This window comes from Globicephala melas, chromosome 16 (genome assembly GCF_963455315.2).
Source record: "Globicephala melas chromosome 16, mGloMel1.2, whole genome shotgun sequence".
Taxonomy (NCBI): Eukaryota; Metazoa; Chordata; class Mammalia; order Artiodactyla; family Delphinidae; genus Globicephala; species Globicephala melas.
The window spans coordinates 27,429,251-27,444,271 of NC_083329.1; the positions used below are offsets into that span (position 1 = coordinate 27,429,251).

Consider the following 15,021-nt stretch of genomic DNA (forward strand, 5'->3'; position numbering starts at 1 on the left):
GAGGACGGGGAGGAAGGCTCGGAGGCGGCGGCGGCCGGTGACAGGTGCCTCGGCGGTGGCGGCCCTCGGCAGACGTGATTGCCGCCGTGGCTGCGCGCCGGAGCGTGACTTTACAACTAATCCTGTTTGTAAGTTATTATTTATCTTCAGGAAAGTTTGTCAAACTTGGGCTTTGATTTTTCGCCCTGATTTCCCTCTTGTGGCGCGCTCTCGCACGCGCTCCCATATAATTTATGACTGCCTCTGGTCCTGATGACAGATTATTAAAAGTAGAATTAGTTTTTCGCGCAGAATTTTTCCACTGGGAATTGGGAAGGCAGCGCTCTCCGCGGAAGGTCTCCGGCGAGGTCTCCATTACTAATAGAAGTTTTTTGATGGGGTGAGGAGACTAATGATTTGAATTTACTGTGGCAGCAGTCACGTGGGCGGGAAGGCATCAGCCGAAGAGACAAGAGGTTAACTTTCTCCCTGTGGAGAGGTTTATTGGATTGTTTAGCAGCAGAAGGATAATGTTTTTGTCATAGACTGCTGGTGTCGCGCTGCAGTGCGGTGGCCGCCAGCGCCGGGAGAGAGGAGAGAGGGGGAGAGGGGGAGCCGGGGAGACCGCGAGAGGCGGACAGGCCGACGGACAAACCCGGGAGAGCGAGGGAATTAGAAAGGGACACGCAGAGACACGGAGAAGCAGGGCGAGGCAGGGAAGGACTCGAGAGAGAAGGAGACGCAGACTGACAGACAGAAAGACGAGAGCCCCAAGAAATACGACAGAGGGAAGGAGAGGCGGGATGGAGAGAGAGATCAGGGGCAGAAACACAGGGAGACAAGAAGGAAAGAGGGGCGGAGGGGCGCTGCCAGCTCCCTGGGCTGAGAGGGGAGACCCAGGGGAAGGACGGGGTCCCAGGGGGCGTGCGATTCGGACGCCCAGCTCTGCGGGGGTGCTGGGGTGGCGGATGATGGTGACCCGGGGCCAGGCTGCCCTTGCCCGGCGAATCTGTTTGGGTATCTGGAGACGCAGGCCGCGAGGGCGCCCGCAGCCGGGCGGGGGTGGCCCTGGCGGGCCCCGGGGGAGGGGGCGGAGAGGGGGTGGGAGCGCGCGCGGCGGCGGCGGCGGCGGCGGCGCGTTCACCTGGCCGTGCGCTCGGAACTTGTACTCCCAGCATGCCTCGACAACATGGGAACCGGAGGGGAGTCGCTGCGCAGCTGAGAGCCTCGGCTTAATCTTATGCACCATTAAGCACTCAGCAGCAAGCCCGTCCTGTTCATATACATCATCCACGCTTAATAAACATAATGATGACATAAGATGTAATTCTAGATGAATTTTCATTTTATAGGGAAATGGAGAATTCCTGTAGAAGGGAAAAAAAGTAAATTATCTGGGAAGTGCAAAATAAATGATGTTGCTCCCAGAGATGAATAGAGGTGTTAGAGGGAGAGAGGGAGAGAAGGAGAGAAGGAGGGAGGGGAGGGAGGGAGGGGGGGAGAGAGAGAGAGAGAGAGCAGAGACAGAGAGATAGACTCCTACGGAGAGAGGCAGAGACCTGGACTAAGACAGCCATGCGGGTATGGGGGTGGGGCGGGCTGTTGGACGTGGGGGAGGAACCCGAAGGGATGAAGGCGGCTGAGGTCCGGGTGGGAGCTGTGGGAGGTCGGGGCCGGCGTTGGATGGAGGAGCCGGGGCTGGGGGCGGTAGCGGCCCGGGCCGTGGCGAGGGTGACGGTGACGGACGGGGCCCGGCCGGGCGGCTCATTCATCAAGAGAAGGATCAGGGGCCCGGGGAGTCACTTACGGGCGGAAATTGAATTCTGATGAAAGCGAGGAGAGGCGAGGGCGGGGGGAGCGAGGACCAAGCTCGGGTCCCGAGTTCCCAGACTTGCCAAGGGGAGGGGGAAGGGCCCACAGAGACCTTCCAGATTGAGGTCCACGCCTCCTTCCTGTCTGGAACCCACCAGGCCCCCCAGCCCGTATCCCAGGCATCTGGCAGGGATGTCGGCTCTGCCTGGGAAGGTCTGCGGCCTGAGGGTGTATCTAGAAATGTAGCTGGAACTCTCTTCCTGAGGATTTTGACCACAAGGTGCCCCCGACAGGCCAGGGGATGGCTGTGGTGATGGGGGAGGAGGTGGGAGGGTAGCAGGTTCCGTGAGAAAATTAGAGGGAAAGGGGGGCCAGAAGGGTTAGTGGAGATTTGGTGGTGGCTCTTTGATGACAGCCAGGGAGGGGAGGGATGGGTTAAATGGGGGGGGCAGTTACAGAAAGATCAGGAGTGGCTTATGGGGGAAATCAGTGAGAGAGTCTTAGGGCCAAGGGGATACAGTGGAGGGTCTGGTGATAGGCTTGGGGAATCTCTGGTGGGAGGAATGGTGTAGCTAATATAGAAGGCAGGCCCAGGACAGGAGAAGTGGGACTGTCAGCACATTAACGGCAGAGTCTTCCTCTATTAAGAGGGAAGGACCTCACTAATGAAAGTAGCAGCCTGGATAACACTGACGGGGTTCCCAGGAGGCAGGATGCGACCCCCCCCCCACGCCAGCCAGGGCAGCATGGAGGAGAGTCAGTTCCATCCAGAGTCTCCCCAATGGGGTCGGACCTCTCAGGTGGCAGAAAGCCCCTAGCCTCTCCTGCCAAGGGCATGGAGTGGACATTTCCTGCCGCCACAGAGAAAGAAACAGAATAAAGATGGGGACCCTGGAGAACTGGGGCTCGGGCTTAAATCTGCTGGATTGGAATGGAGAGAAGAGCTCCAGACATGAGGTTTACCCCTTGAAACATGTTCCTAAACCCACCCTAATTCTCCACACCTCCTCTGCAGTCAACTGTTAGATTATCCACAAAGCCTTTGTGAGGTGCTTCCTACCCTCACTCAGGGGTGTTCAAAGCCTGGCGCCCAAAGAGACTGGAGCCCAGCAGGTCTGATCCCCAGCAGGCAAGGAGAAGGGACAAGAGCTTCATATCACAGAGGGAGAGAAACCATGCTCCAGGAATCACTGGTGCTACGGATGGTAGGCACGGTGAGAACCAGTGTGAAAGTCTTCTCAGAGAAAGTGGCATCAAACCTGGTCTTGATGATCCTTAGGGCTCCACCAGGCAGAAATTGGAATGGGGGTGAGGCTAATGGTGTCATCTGAGGTAGAAAGAAGAAGAGAAGTGCGGAAAAGGGGAAACTGGAGGAGGTTGGGGAAACATCTAGTTTCCCTGTTTGCTTGTATGGGGCTTAGGAGGTGTATTGAGGGGGTGGGGGAGCATCCCTGGGAGGCAAGTCTAGAAGAGCAGGTAAAAGGGGAAGGGAGTGTCCTATCGTGAAGGGTTTGTTTGCCTGATAACAAAAGGAATATGGCTTTTTCTTTGGGCAGTAGGGAGCCATTGATAGTTTCTGAGCTGTAGAAGAAGTCAGAGCTGTGCTTTGGGACTGATTACATGGATAAGAGAATGGATAAGGGCAAAAGAGAAGGTGGGGAGGTCATGACCAGGGTGACACTTTGCCCCTGTGCCTGGATGTCTCACCTCCCCAAGGACATCAAAGAGGTGTGAGAAAAGCAGCCCTCTGCAAGGAGAGCCCCTCACTCTTAATTGATTGATTCCTCTCTCACCGCTCCTGAATTCCTTTCCTTCAGGATTTCACCTCTGAATGATTTTCTCTACCAGACCTTCAGCAAACAACCCGAGTCTCTTCCAGCTATTCCACCAGTGTCCTGCAGCGAGCGATGTGTTGAGCAGAGGGTGGTGGTCTTAAGGTCTGTGCATAAGAGCATGGTGGTATCATGGTAGTTACTTGACTGATTGGTTCTGTCCCATCCAGGCTACAGGTAAGCTGGAAGAAAGTGGGCAGCAGAAGATGATTAGATTGTGAGTGTGTTATATCCACAAAGACCAAAGACACATAACCTCACACCGGGACATGATGCCACTCAGTCTTTTGCCTCCAGAGCTCAGGCTTTCAGAATTCTAAAGCTTCAAGAGTCCTTAGTGGGGATCCCGGATCCCAGGGGTCACTGGGAGGCCTTGGTGGATGGGACCATCATTTCCTGCCCTCTCCTCAACCCTACTTCACCCCATGCCCAACTCTTCTAGCTAATCCAAGTGAGGGTAATCTGCAATTCTGTCTTAGGCTCCCCACCAAAGTGACCCTCACGCAGGTGCCATTTGGCACTAGGAGGGGGTGGAGCCTTGAGGGGTCTCCTGCCAGCTTACTCAGGAATACCTTTGTTCAAGCCCCATATGGGGAGCTGGAGCTGAAGCTGGAAGAAGGTCAGTCCTGTCGCTGGTCTTCACAGGGCCAGAGGGCGCTGTTGGGTATGGAGCAGAAGGAGGTGATTCCTTTGATCCTGAGGCCCCAGTGCAATCAGCTGTTGAGTAGGTGAGGGGTTAACAACGTACCTCTCAGAAAGCAGTAGGTCCTAGCGATAGGGCTAAGTACACCACTGTGGACAATGGAGAAACTACACAAATACCCACAATCTCCCCCCTCCTCTCTCTCTTTATCCATATTGTCTATGTAACCATTCATCTTAGACACACCCAATATACCCAACACATAAAGCTAGACACGTACACAAATCCACATACATATATAGGCAGGGATGCATACCTAAACACACACATGCCCCTTTGTGTGTATGTTGTTACACTGTGTGTTTGTGTGAATCATTGTGTTTCAGTTGTTACAGTGTATGACTGTATGTCACAATTTCACAATACACACGACTGGGTATATAAGTCATATAGGGGTGCATTTACATATGCATGAACAAATGCGTCATGCCCAGTTCCCATACCCTAGGGATTCATTTAAAGAAGGGGGGAGGCAAAGGGGAGCACGAACCTGATGGGGGCAAGTGGGAGTGGGGAACATGGCGGGGGCATCACTTGAAATTGCAAGAACTACAGGGAAGCAATGAGCTGAAAAACCCAGGCCTGGCTCCTCCGGCCCCCCACCTCTCCACAGGCCCTCCCAGAAGGGCCCAATGCTGCCGTCCCCTCACCTCCCTTGGAGCCCGAGTTTTAATTTGGGCAGTGTAATTTTGGTGCGAACGGTTGGGCGCCTTTCGTTGGGAAATTGGGAGGAATGCAAACAAGATTTCACTTCATTAAACAGGGGCAAACAGTAGAGAAATTGCACTTACTTATGGAAATGACTTTTAAACATGCACAGCATTTACTGGCACTGCCCGCGCTGAAATTCTGCGAGGATTATACATGTGAATAATTCACCGTGGGCCAATTAGAGCTCACTCTGACCCTAATCCCCAGCAGCCCCCATCCCACCCCATCTAGATTATGGCGCATCCTCCTCCCTCCTCCAGCCCTCCCTCTTTCCCTCCCATTCCTAGTGTTTCCCTTTTGAACCCCTGCTGAGAAAGCGGTTGTTGCACACATTTTAAGAGACACCTCAAACATGGTGACACACAGGTATTGAAATACCTTGAACATGTTCAGATACACAAAGACACAAATGTGCAAACCCACAGGGTGAAACACTCTGATGCCTCAGCATGGCGACACACATACATTTTGACAACTCAAACACATTAATATAGTCAACAGTTGTGACAAACAGACTTTGTAACACCTTAAATATGGCAATACAAATCGTAACAATGTAAACATGATAGTCACAGACACCTATTGTAACACTGTAACATAAATACTGATGCATAATTCATACATGGTGACATACAATCATACACTGTGACAACTGAAACACAATGATTCACACAGACACACATTGTAACAACATAAACATTTGATAACACATGCTCAAACATGATGGCATAGAGATTGTGCCAACTCAAACAGACAGATACACACCATGTTGTTAAAATGCAAATACATTGTCACATAAAGATAACCCATGACAACTCAAACTTGGAGTCATACACAGAGACACACTGTGAATATTCAAACCTGGTGAGACCCTCACAACCTGGGGACAGTTAAAAGAAAGGCAACACAATTACACACACCGTATCAACTCAAAACTGATTGCATGCAATGATACAGGGGATACAGTGATACCCCCGATAATCCAAACACATACAATGCAAATACAATGGTATAGTCGTGGTGACAATTTAAACATAACAACTGACACTTAGCCTGCTGAAACATGCTTGCTCACGAGGATACACTCTGACAACACACTGGGCCATTCAAACACAGTGAGATAGATTTCGGCACGGATTATATCAGCTTAGACATCATGATGGCTCGGGTGTGTGGCACACACATTTTCACAACTCAAACATGGTAACACACAGAATACATTGTAAGAATTCCAACATGGTGATATTAAGTATTCATTTATTCACCTGTATGAAATAGAGCATAGGGAGACACAGAATGTCACATTCCCAGAATACCACACACATGGAGGCAATGTTGAAATAAAATATCTGGTGCATTGATACAGAAATGATAAACTGAAACAGCAAACACAAACATGTCCTAACCCATGGACATACAAATGAGCCAATGACACATGAATGACAAGGAGAAACACTTTGAGCCATAAGGATACTCGTAATAGATACGTAGTAGCATTTATGCACAAGTACACTGCCACTGCCACACCCTCTTTGAAAGATACACCATGACTCCTGACCCGCCCCCCAGACCCACTAAACTCCTGGTCACTATCCAATTAACAGTACAGAGGAACAGACCTCTGGACTCCAAGTATGAGGGGAGGGCTGAAAAAGAGTGTAAACCCAAGACAGGACTTACATGGGAAAGGAAAATAATGAAGGTGTTTTTCCCATACTCTTCAAAAGCACCCTTGAGGATTCATAGTGACAGCTCAGGGGAGGGACACCATATTGTCCTACTCACACAGTCAAGGCCCTGGGCCAGTCTGTGGTGGCCTTAGTGGTAGGTGCAGGCTGTGGAGGAAGTGAGGGTTTGCAGGGAGCTGGCCCACACCTGGCAATGTAACCTCCTGAGACGTCTCTCCATGGTCCTAAACAGCATCCAGAGTTTGGGGAACAGTTTCATGGCCTGGGTGGTTTTTCCCCCTCATGTTGGCCCATCTTTTTATGCTGCAGAATCACATCTATTCAGAGTACCATGATCTTTGTCCTACTCCAGACAACATTGAGGGCAGGGCCAAATAAACATCCGCCAGAATCTGACCGGTAAAGAGGGGCACTGTTTCTGCTAGGAGCTTCCTGGATCACTGAGTTTGCTTCAAGAGTCAGTGAGGGCGTGTCAGCATCAGGGAATGTAACTTGTGTGTTCAGGTGTCAGTGTTAGTATGTGTTTGGCTTTGAGCATAGCATGTGTTGGGATGTGTATACTACTAGGAATCAATATCCCTTGAGCCCAGGTGTGTCCAGGTGACATTTTAAATGTTCTTGTATTGGAGTGCAAACCTGAGTGTTTGTTTTTTTTTTTTAAATTTTTATTGGAGTATAGTTGATTTACAATGTTGAGTTACTTTCTGCTGTACAGCAAAGTGAATCAGTTATCCATATACATATATCCACTCTTTTTTAGATTCTTTTCCCTTACAGGTCCTTGCAGAGTATTAAGTAGAGTTCCCTGTGCTATACAGTAGGTCCTTATTAGTTATCTATTTTGTATATAGTAGTGCGTATATGTCAATCCCAATCTCCCAATTTATCCCTCCCCCCACTTCCCCCCCACCCCGAGTGTTTGTATTTATGTAGCCTTTAGGCAGTTCCCTGGGAATAACTGGGTCCATGTTTAATTGTCACTGGGTATGTTTATATTGTTTTAACAGTATGTGTGTGACTTTGTCATCTCTGCTATAAATGCATGTGTCAATATGAGTGTATCATCATCACGCTAGCATTGTCACAATATGTGCCTGGGACTGATCGGGTCAGCAGGTTCTTATTGTCACATGGTGAATGGTGAAATTTCTTCTGCCAGGTCCTCAAGACCATTAAAAACAAAACAGGTGTCACAACAGGTCACCTTGCCATGGGGGCTGGGGTCCTGTCAGAGGACCACGCTGTATCAGGAGTCTTGGTCCCAAAAGTAGTTAGCACCTTTGGGTCACTCCCATTTCACATAAGGACACACTGAGGACATGTGACCAGCAATGTCATGCTGAGTGTGGGCAGGGGAGAGGGACTCAAATCCGGAGCCGGAGAGAGGCACAAGGAGAAGGTGGAGGTACCAGACCAGAACAAACATCCCACCCACAATGGCAAGCACCTGGGCTGCAGCTGCTCCGCTGCCCTCTACCACTCTGCCTTCCTGTCTCCCAGTCCCAAGTCCCAGCCCACCCCCATCCTCCCCTCCCCTCAGTCCCAGTCCTAGCCTCCCTCTCCCTGACCCTCCCCACTTTCTCCCTTGCTCTCTCTCTCCAACGGGCACATGTCAGAGAACATTATGTGCACCGCGGATTTGCATAATTCAAGAAGCATCAAATTAAATTTGCATAATTCCTTTGATTACACTTGTTATTAAATGTAAGTGACATTGATTTACAAAATGGCCCAATATAAGGTTAATAGCAAATGTCACCTTCCAACAGGGTGAGTGTGTGTGTGTCTGTGTGTGTGTGTGTGTGTGTGGCAGGGGCAGGGGGATGGTGTGAGGATGGACCTGAATCCTAGCATCTCTTTTCTGCCAAGCTCAGCCCCTCTCTGCCCCGCAGCTGCCCTAGGCCCCCAGTCTCCCCTCCCCAGGTTCTGAGTCCCAGCATAAGGGGAACAACCGGCCACATAGTCCCCCTTTTCTTTCCCTTTCTTCCAGGACTGGATCCAGTGAAGTCAGGTTGAGGGGCAGATGCTGTAAGTCGAAGGAGAGAGTGCCAAACTTGTAGGTTTAATGGTTAAGGTGGTTAGGGACCAGAAGCTATGAAGTGTGAGGGTGCTTTGGAATTTGCCTCCAAAGACACAGGGTGAGTCCCTAAATGGATGTGGGGTGGCTTCTGGTCTGAGTGGGATGGGGAGACTCAGCAGAGGTTGGGGGGCAGAGCATGAATGGACTACATTCCCAAAGCTCCAGGCACAGGGCACCCCTGGGCAATGAGGAGACCCAGGTTCAAGACCATGAGGACCCAGGAGCCCAGCAGGGAGGGTCTTAGTGAGCAAAGACTGGAGGTGGGGTCAGGGATCCATAGCTTGGTGCCTGAGTCACCATGACATGCCTTTGAGGCTCAGAGAGAAGGGGAGGGATGGAAACTTCATTCAGCCCCTCCTCAGCAAGAGACAACTGACCGGCTTCTTCCTGTAACATCAGAAGTGGGTTTAGGATCCAGAGCAGGACAGGGAGAGAGCCTCCCTTGACAACTGTGAAGGGCAAGGACACAAAGTACACACAGCAGGATTCAGACACCCCACACATTTATATATGCACACCCACACATACAGACATTGCTGTTCCCCCAGGGATACATGTGTGGGTACACGCACAGTAGTGGGCATATTCAGCTACATATGAACGTGGACGGCCAGAAGGCCCAAATATGTTTATGGACTGTGTTACACATTCAGATACATGGATGGCCGGCCACCAAAGCACATGAAAATGGAAACTCACGAAGACACAAAACCATACAGACATATGCACATTCAAACACACGAAAATGAGAACGGGGACACCAAGCTCTCCCACTTCAAGAAGGGCCTCCCCTCACCAGGGCATCTTCCCACAGCCTCCCAGAACCTGGAGGAGGTGGAGAGGAGAGGACTTAGGGGAGCGGTGGGAGGAGGGGCCCCTCTGCCACCACCCTGTAGGGGCACCTGGAGAATCACAGGAGAAGGCCCTCCCAAGAGCCCTGCTGAGCTTCTCTGGAGCTGCCCTCCCCTAAACCCCCTTGCTGAAGGGTCTCTTCTCTCATTCTTAATCTGCCACAGAATGGGTGTGTGTGTCAGGGCGGGGTCAGTGCCTCACCATTCATCCTCTCCCTGGGTGAGAATATCGACAAGGCGGTAACTAATCATTAAACCCACTGGCCCCTTTAAACAAGGAAGGAGAATTATGGGCAGAACCGTGGGGGGCAGGGACCCCTCATGGGCCCTCTGAGGGGGAGGTGGGTTCAGGACTGAGCTCTGAACACACCTGAGAGCCAGACCCCACCATCACAGCCTCTAGCAGAAAGAAACTGGGCGCTCAAACCTGGGGGCAGGGTGTGGAGTAGCATCTGTGCCCAAACCCACAAGATTGCACAACTGAATACAGGCGTACCCTTCACTCAGGTGTGGATGCATGTGCGTGCACGCACATACACACGCACAAGTACCTACAAATGCACGCAGCTGTGGACACCCACAAATATATGCAGAATAGCTCAGAACACAGACGCAGGTCCCCTCCACCCTCGACTCATACCTTCTTGGAGAACAACAATCATAATGGTCAAGGGTGAGAATTCTAGGGGCACGCAGATCTGGGTTCAAATCCTGCTTCTACCATTTCCTACCTGAGTGGCCTTTGGAAACTTACTAAGTCATTCAGAACTCCTACTTCTTCATCTGTTAAGTGAGGATAATGATACTATCTAGCTGTGGAGCTGCCGTATTAAATGAGATAATAAAGTGCCTGGCATACAGTAAGTGCTTAGCTGATCTTAGTTGTTGGTGGTGATGCTGTCATTGTTATTTCCAATCATAATTATTGACTGAGCGCCTCCTATATGCCAGACACTGATTCACGCCTTGGGGATATGGTGATAAACAAGACTGACAGTAGTGGGACCTCCATGTGGACTAAAGGACTGAGGACCAGGTCCCGTTCCCCTTCCCCCACCAAGGGGCAGGCACAACAGAAACCTCCACCAACAAGGGGTCTCTGGGATCTGAGGGCCTCACATCTGCCTGGGGCATTGTTGCCCACAACCCTCCACCAGCAAAGACGGTTCATCTGACACTAAGAATTACTCTGCCTTTTCCTGAGCCATCTCTTTTCCAGCCCCATGTCTAGTCATCTCCTCACTTGCAGACCCTGAGTCCTGACACGTGCACACCACCCCTTCCCCAGCATGTTTTTTGTTTTTGTTTTGTTTTGCTCTACCTCTCATAGACTGACCGACCAGGCCTACGCAGATGTGAAGAGGGCGAGTGTGTGCGCAGGTGCACCTGCGTAGGTATGCCCAGACCTCTTAAATTCTGCGCCCCGAGTAGGCTCCCCTCGCCTCCTCCCGCCCTGACCAGCTGGGGACACTGCCGCTGGTCTCCTAATTAGCAAATCCACAGGCCTCTCAGTATCTCTTCTCTTCGACCTCTGCAGCATTTGGCAACAGCTCCGCCCCTCCTCCCTGAAACGGTCTCCTTTCTTGATTTCCTTGACATTGCACCTCCCTACTTCCCCTCTTCCATCCCTGAAGTTCCTTGGCTGGTCTCTTACCAGCAGATCTGCCACCTCCCACCCCCTAAATGTAATGTAACGGTGCCCCAGGATTCTGCCCTCAAACCTCTTCTCTCCCCTCCCTGCCTTTTCATTAGCTCTATCAATTCCAGCTTGACCTGTAATCTCTCTGGAAATGAGCACCCAGTTGAGATTTCTAACCCCAAACTCTTTCTACCAAATGACAGGTTTGAATTTCCACCTGCCTGTTTTCACATGTATGTCAAATTCACCATGTGCAAAACCGAACGCATTCATTTCTTTGGCAAATATTTCTCGAGGGCTTATGATGCCCAGATGCCGTACTGGGCACTGAGGGAGGACACCCGGTGAAGGACACAGTCCTTGTCCTCCAGGAGCTTAGAGTCTAATGTGCTCTCCTTCTTCTGCTCCCTCGCCTCATCCCTTCATTCTTCCCCTTATAAAGCCTCTGGACGCTCTCTTCTCCCCACTTCCTCTTCCCTCCTCATCCTAACAACTGTCAGGTTCTATAAAATCTTCATCCCCATTGCCACTGGTCCAAAAGATCCTTTCATTTCTTGCTTCCTGAGCAGTCTCCTTGCCACTTGTCTCTCTAGGATGTATTTTGTCCCACTCACCTCTACTAAATTAATCTATCAAAGCACAGCTCTGACCAGGTCTGTTATGGGTTGAACTGTGCTCCCCCCCAAATTGTCCAAATAAGTCCTAACCCCGATACCTGTGAATATGACCTTATTTGGAAGTAGGGTCTTTGCAGGTGTAATTAAGATGTAAATTAAGATCAGGTCACACTGGAGAATTCCCTGGCAGTTCAGTGGTTAGCACGCGGTGCTTTCTCTGCCCTGGCCTGGGTTCAATCCCTGGTCGGGGAACTAAGATCCTGCAAGCCTCAGGGCAAGGCCAAAAAAAAAAAAAGATCAGGTCACACTGGAGTAGAGCGGGCCCTTAATCCAATAGCACTGATGTCCTTATAAGAAGAGGAGAGGAGACTGCTGGGTGAAGACACAGACACAGAGGGAAGACAGCCATGTGAACATGGAGGCAGAGTGATGCTGCCACAAGTCAAGGAACGCCTGGGGCTACCAGAAGCTGGACGAGGCAATGAAGGATCTTCCTCTAGAGGCTTTGGAGCAAGGATAGCCCCGCTGACACCTTGATTTTGGTCTTTGAGCCCTCAGATCTGTAAGAGAATAAATTTCTGTTGTGTTAAGCCACCCGGCTTGTTCCATCTCTCAAGGAAATCGGTGTCACACATGTCAAGGGCATGGGCTTTGGAGTCAAATGGACCTGGCTTTGGATCCAGGCTCTAGGGTAACTAGTCTATGTTCTGAGTCTCAGTTTACTCACCTGTAAAATGGGGATAACATTTCTTACCTCACAGACCTGTGAAGATTAGAAGAACTGATTTATTGTAGTAGACAACTGGTATTGTTGGTTAAGCCCCACTGGGAGTGGTGGTCTCTTCTTTTGGAAACCAACATGAGGTCTCAGAGAGAGTCTCCTGACCCTATCCCACCTCTGGCCAGAGTCACCGGGTCCTAGACTGAACACCAGACCTGCGGGACAAATCTGGGTCCCTCTCTGGGAACCTTCACACTGGAACTGAGTAGAGAGTTGGTCCTTCCTTGCTAGTGGGAGCTGCAGGTGAAAGTCCAGAGACAGAGCATCCTGTGTTCATCCAGGTCCCGTTCTGAATGTTCCTGAAGCTCTGTACCAACTCTGCCCTTCCTGCTCTTTGGTTATTTGAACTTTGCTTTGATGACCTAGATGTCCACATCTGTTCCAGTAGATTCCCCTTTGCCTAAACTGGTTCGAATTGGGTTCCCATCACTTGTGATTAAGTGAGCCCTGATTGACACAACATGTAAAGGGTCTGACACATAGTCGGGGCCCAGTAATTGCCAGTTCCTTCCCCCAGAGAAGACACTAGTATAATCCCAAGTCCCAGAGGAGAGCAGAATCTCCGCTTGATTTTCAGATGTTCATGCCTTCTAAGAGGAGAGCCTGGGTGGGCTTGGATGCTCAAAATGTTCCAGGCCTCATGTCACTGTGAAATTCTAAAAAGTTCCTTCATTCCTTTTGATTACTAGCAAAAATAATTTATGAGCAAAAACAAACAAGCTGAACTACAGTTTAAAGACAGAGAGAAACTTATAAAACTAAATATGGGGTTTAGCATTAAATAAAGAGAGATTTTTCTTAATACTTGAGAAATGGTAAAGGTGAGTAGAAACGGGACCTTTCCAGATGATTCACAGCCTGGGACCACGGGTGGAGGAGAACGGTGTGTGAGTCTCTACCGCCCCCCAGCCTGCACTCTGCAGTGCTGGGCTCCAGGGAAAGCCTGGCTTGACAACACCATGACCCGCAGCAGATCCAGCTTGGACTTAAAATAGAAAATGGCCTTTCCTGGAAACCAAGTATTAAAAATAATTGCTTCTGAAAAAGGGAGTTGCGGGGGGCAATATGGGGGAATTTTTATTTTTTACTCTGCATACTTCTGTATTGTTTACTCCTTTACTTTTGGCATGTATTATGGTGAAATTTAAAAATATTTGGAAAACGCAGAAAGTGACTTGAGGGTGCGTGTGTACACGTGAGGGCTGTGGGTGTGTTTCTGGTTCCACGCGCCCCGTGGAGTCCTCCGTGGGACACTTGCTGAACTGAGAGCCCCCCTCCTTCTGCTCCTTTTCCTGCCGCAGCAGCTCGGAGGGCTCAGGATGTGACATTTAGCTGACTGTGCTGCCTGCCGCCGCAGAGGCCCCGGGACCAAGGAGGGCGGGGCGGCTCCGTCTGCTTCCCATATGGGGACATTGTCTGTCCCTGCCTGAGGGCCACCCCCCTCCTGCCTCACATTGTCCCCTTGCTGTCTCCTGCTGGCCCAAGCCCTGGCCTGCCTCTTCCCTTTTCATTAGCCTCCTAGTGGCAGCCCCGGGCAGGACACAGTGGGCTGGGAAGGGGGCTGGGATTGGGCTTGCTCTTCTCCAGCCTTGGAGCCCCTGGCCAGCTCACCCTGGACTCTTCCCAGCCCAGTGTCTCAGCCTCACGTGCACACACGCGGTGCATGTGGAGGGAGCGCCATGCTGGGCAGGGCCGCTGGCTGCTCCAGTGACTCTGCTGGCCCTGGCTCAGGCCCTAGAGGAGAAGTGGGGAGGGGAAGGCCACAGTTGCCTCCCATCCCCCTTGCAAAATAGCCCCTCACTTTGTGAATCTGGGCCTGATGCGAATGAGGCTGGGGTCCCCTGCAGTTATTCAGGGCTGAGGGCTGCCACTTTAGGGACAAATCTAGGGAGTGGGGTGGTAGGAGGGCATCTGCCACTCTGGCAGTGTTCTGACCCTGCAGGAGGGGCCCACTGGGGCTAATCTAAAGGACAAATTCCCACAAAGCCTCTCTCCAGATATTCAAGGACAGATCATTTAACAGGATACGGTGTCCGGAAGAGACCAAAAGACACGCACCAAATGGCTTCAGCCTCAGCACACTCTCAACCCGAAACCCTCACTGCAACAGGCCAGACTCCTCAGCTACTCTCATCAGATGGTATTCATCCCGCCTCTTCACAGTTCTCTATTCTACTCCTTGTTCAAGGCCTGGGTCCAGCCTCTCCTCTTCCAGACGCTTCCCCCAGCCCACCTTGTTCTCCTGAACTTCCACAGCACTTACCGCTGAGTCCATGCCCACAGTTTCCGATTCAGCAGCTGAAGGGGGCCTGAGAATCTGCATTTCTA

At 51.0% G+C, this 15,021-nt stretch overlaps 1 protein-coding gene across 2 annotated transcripts in view; it reads right to left on the minus strand.

Annotated features, from left to right (window-relative positions):
• Nucleotides 1-1,059: 1,059 nt before the first annotated feature.
• Nucleotides 1,060-15,021, minus strand: part of HIF1AN (hypoxia inducible factor 1 subunit alpha inhibitor) — a 108,799-nt gene continuing 94,837 nt past the window's right edge. Inside the window, exons 9-10 of one of the 2 annotated variants that reach the window (XR_011376811.1) lie at nucleotides 4,196-4,280; nucleotides 1,060-3,805 (exon numbers count right to left, since the gene is read on the minus strand). The gene's annotated coding sequence lies outside the window, so the exon portion shown is untranslated. Of the gene's footprint in view, nucleotides 3,806-4,195; nucleotides 4,341-15,021 lie in introns of both variants that reach the window. The other variant, XR_011376810.1, reaches the window with a different exon arrangement.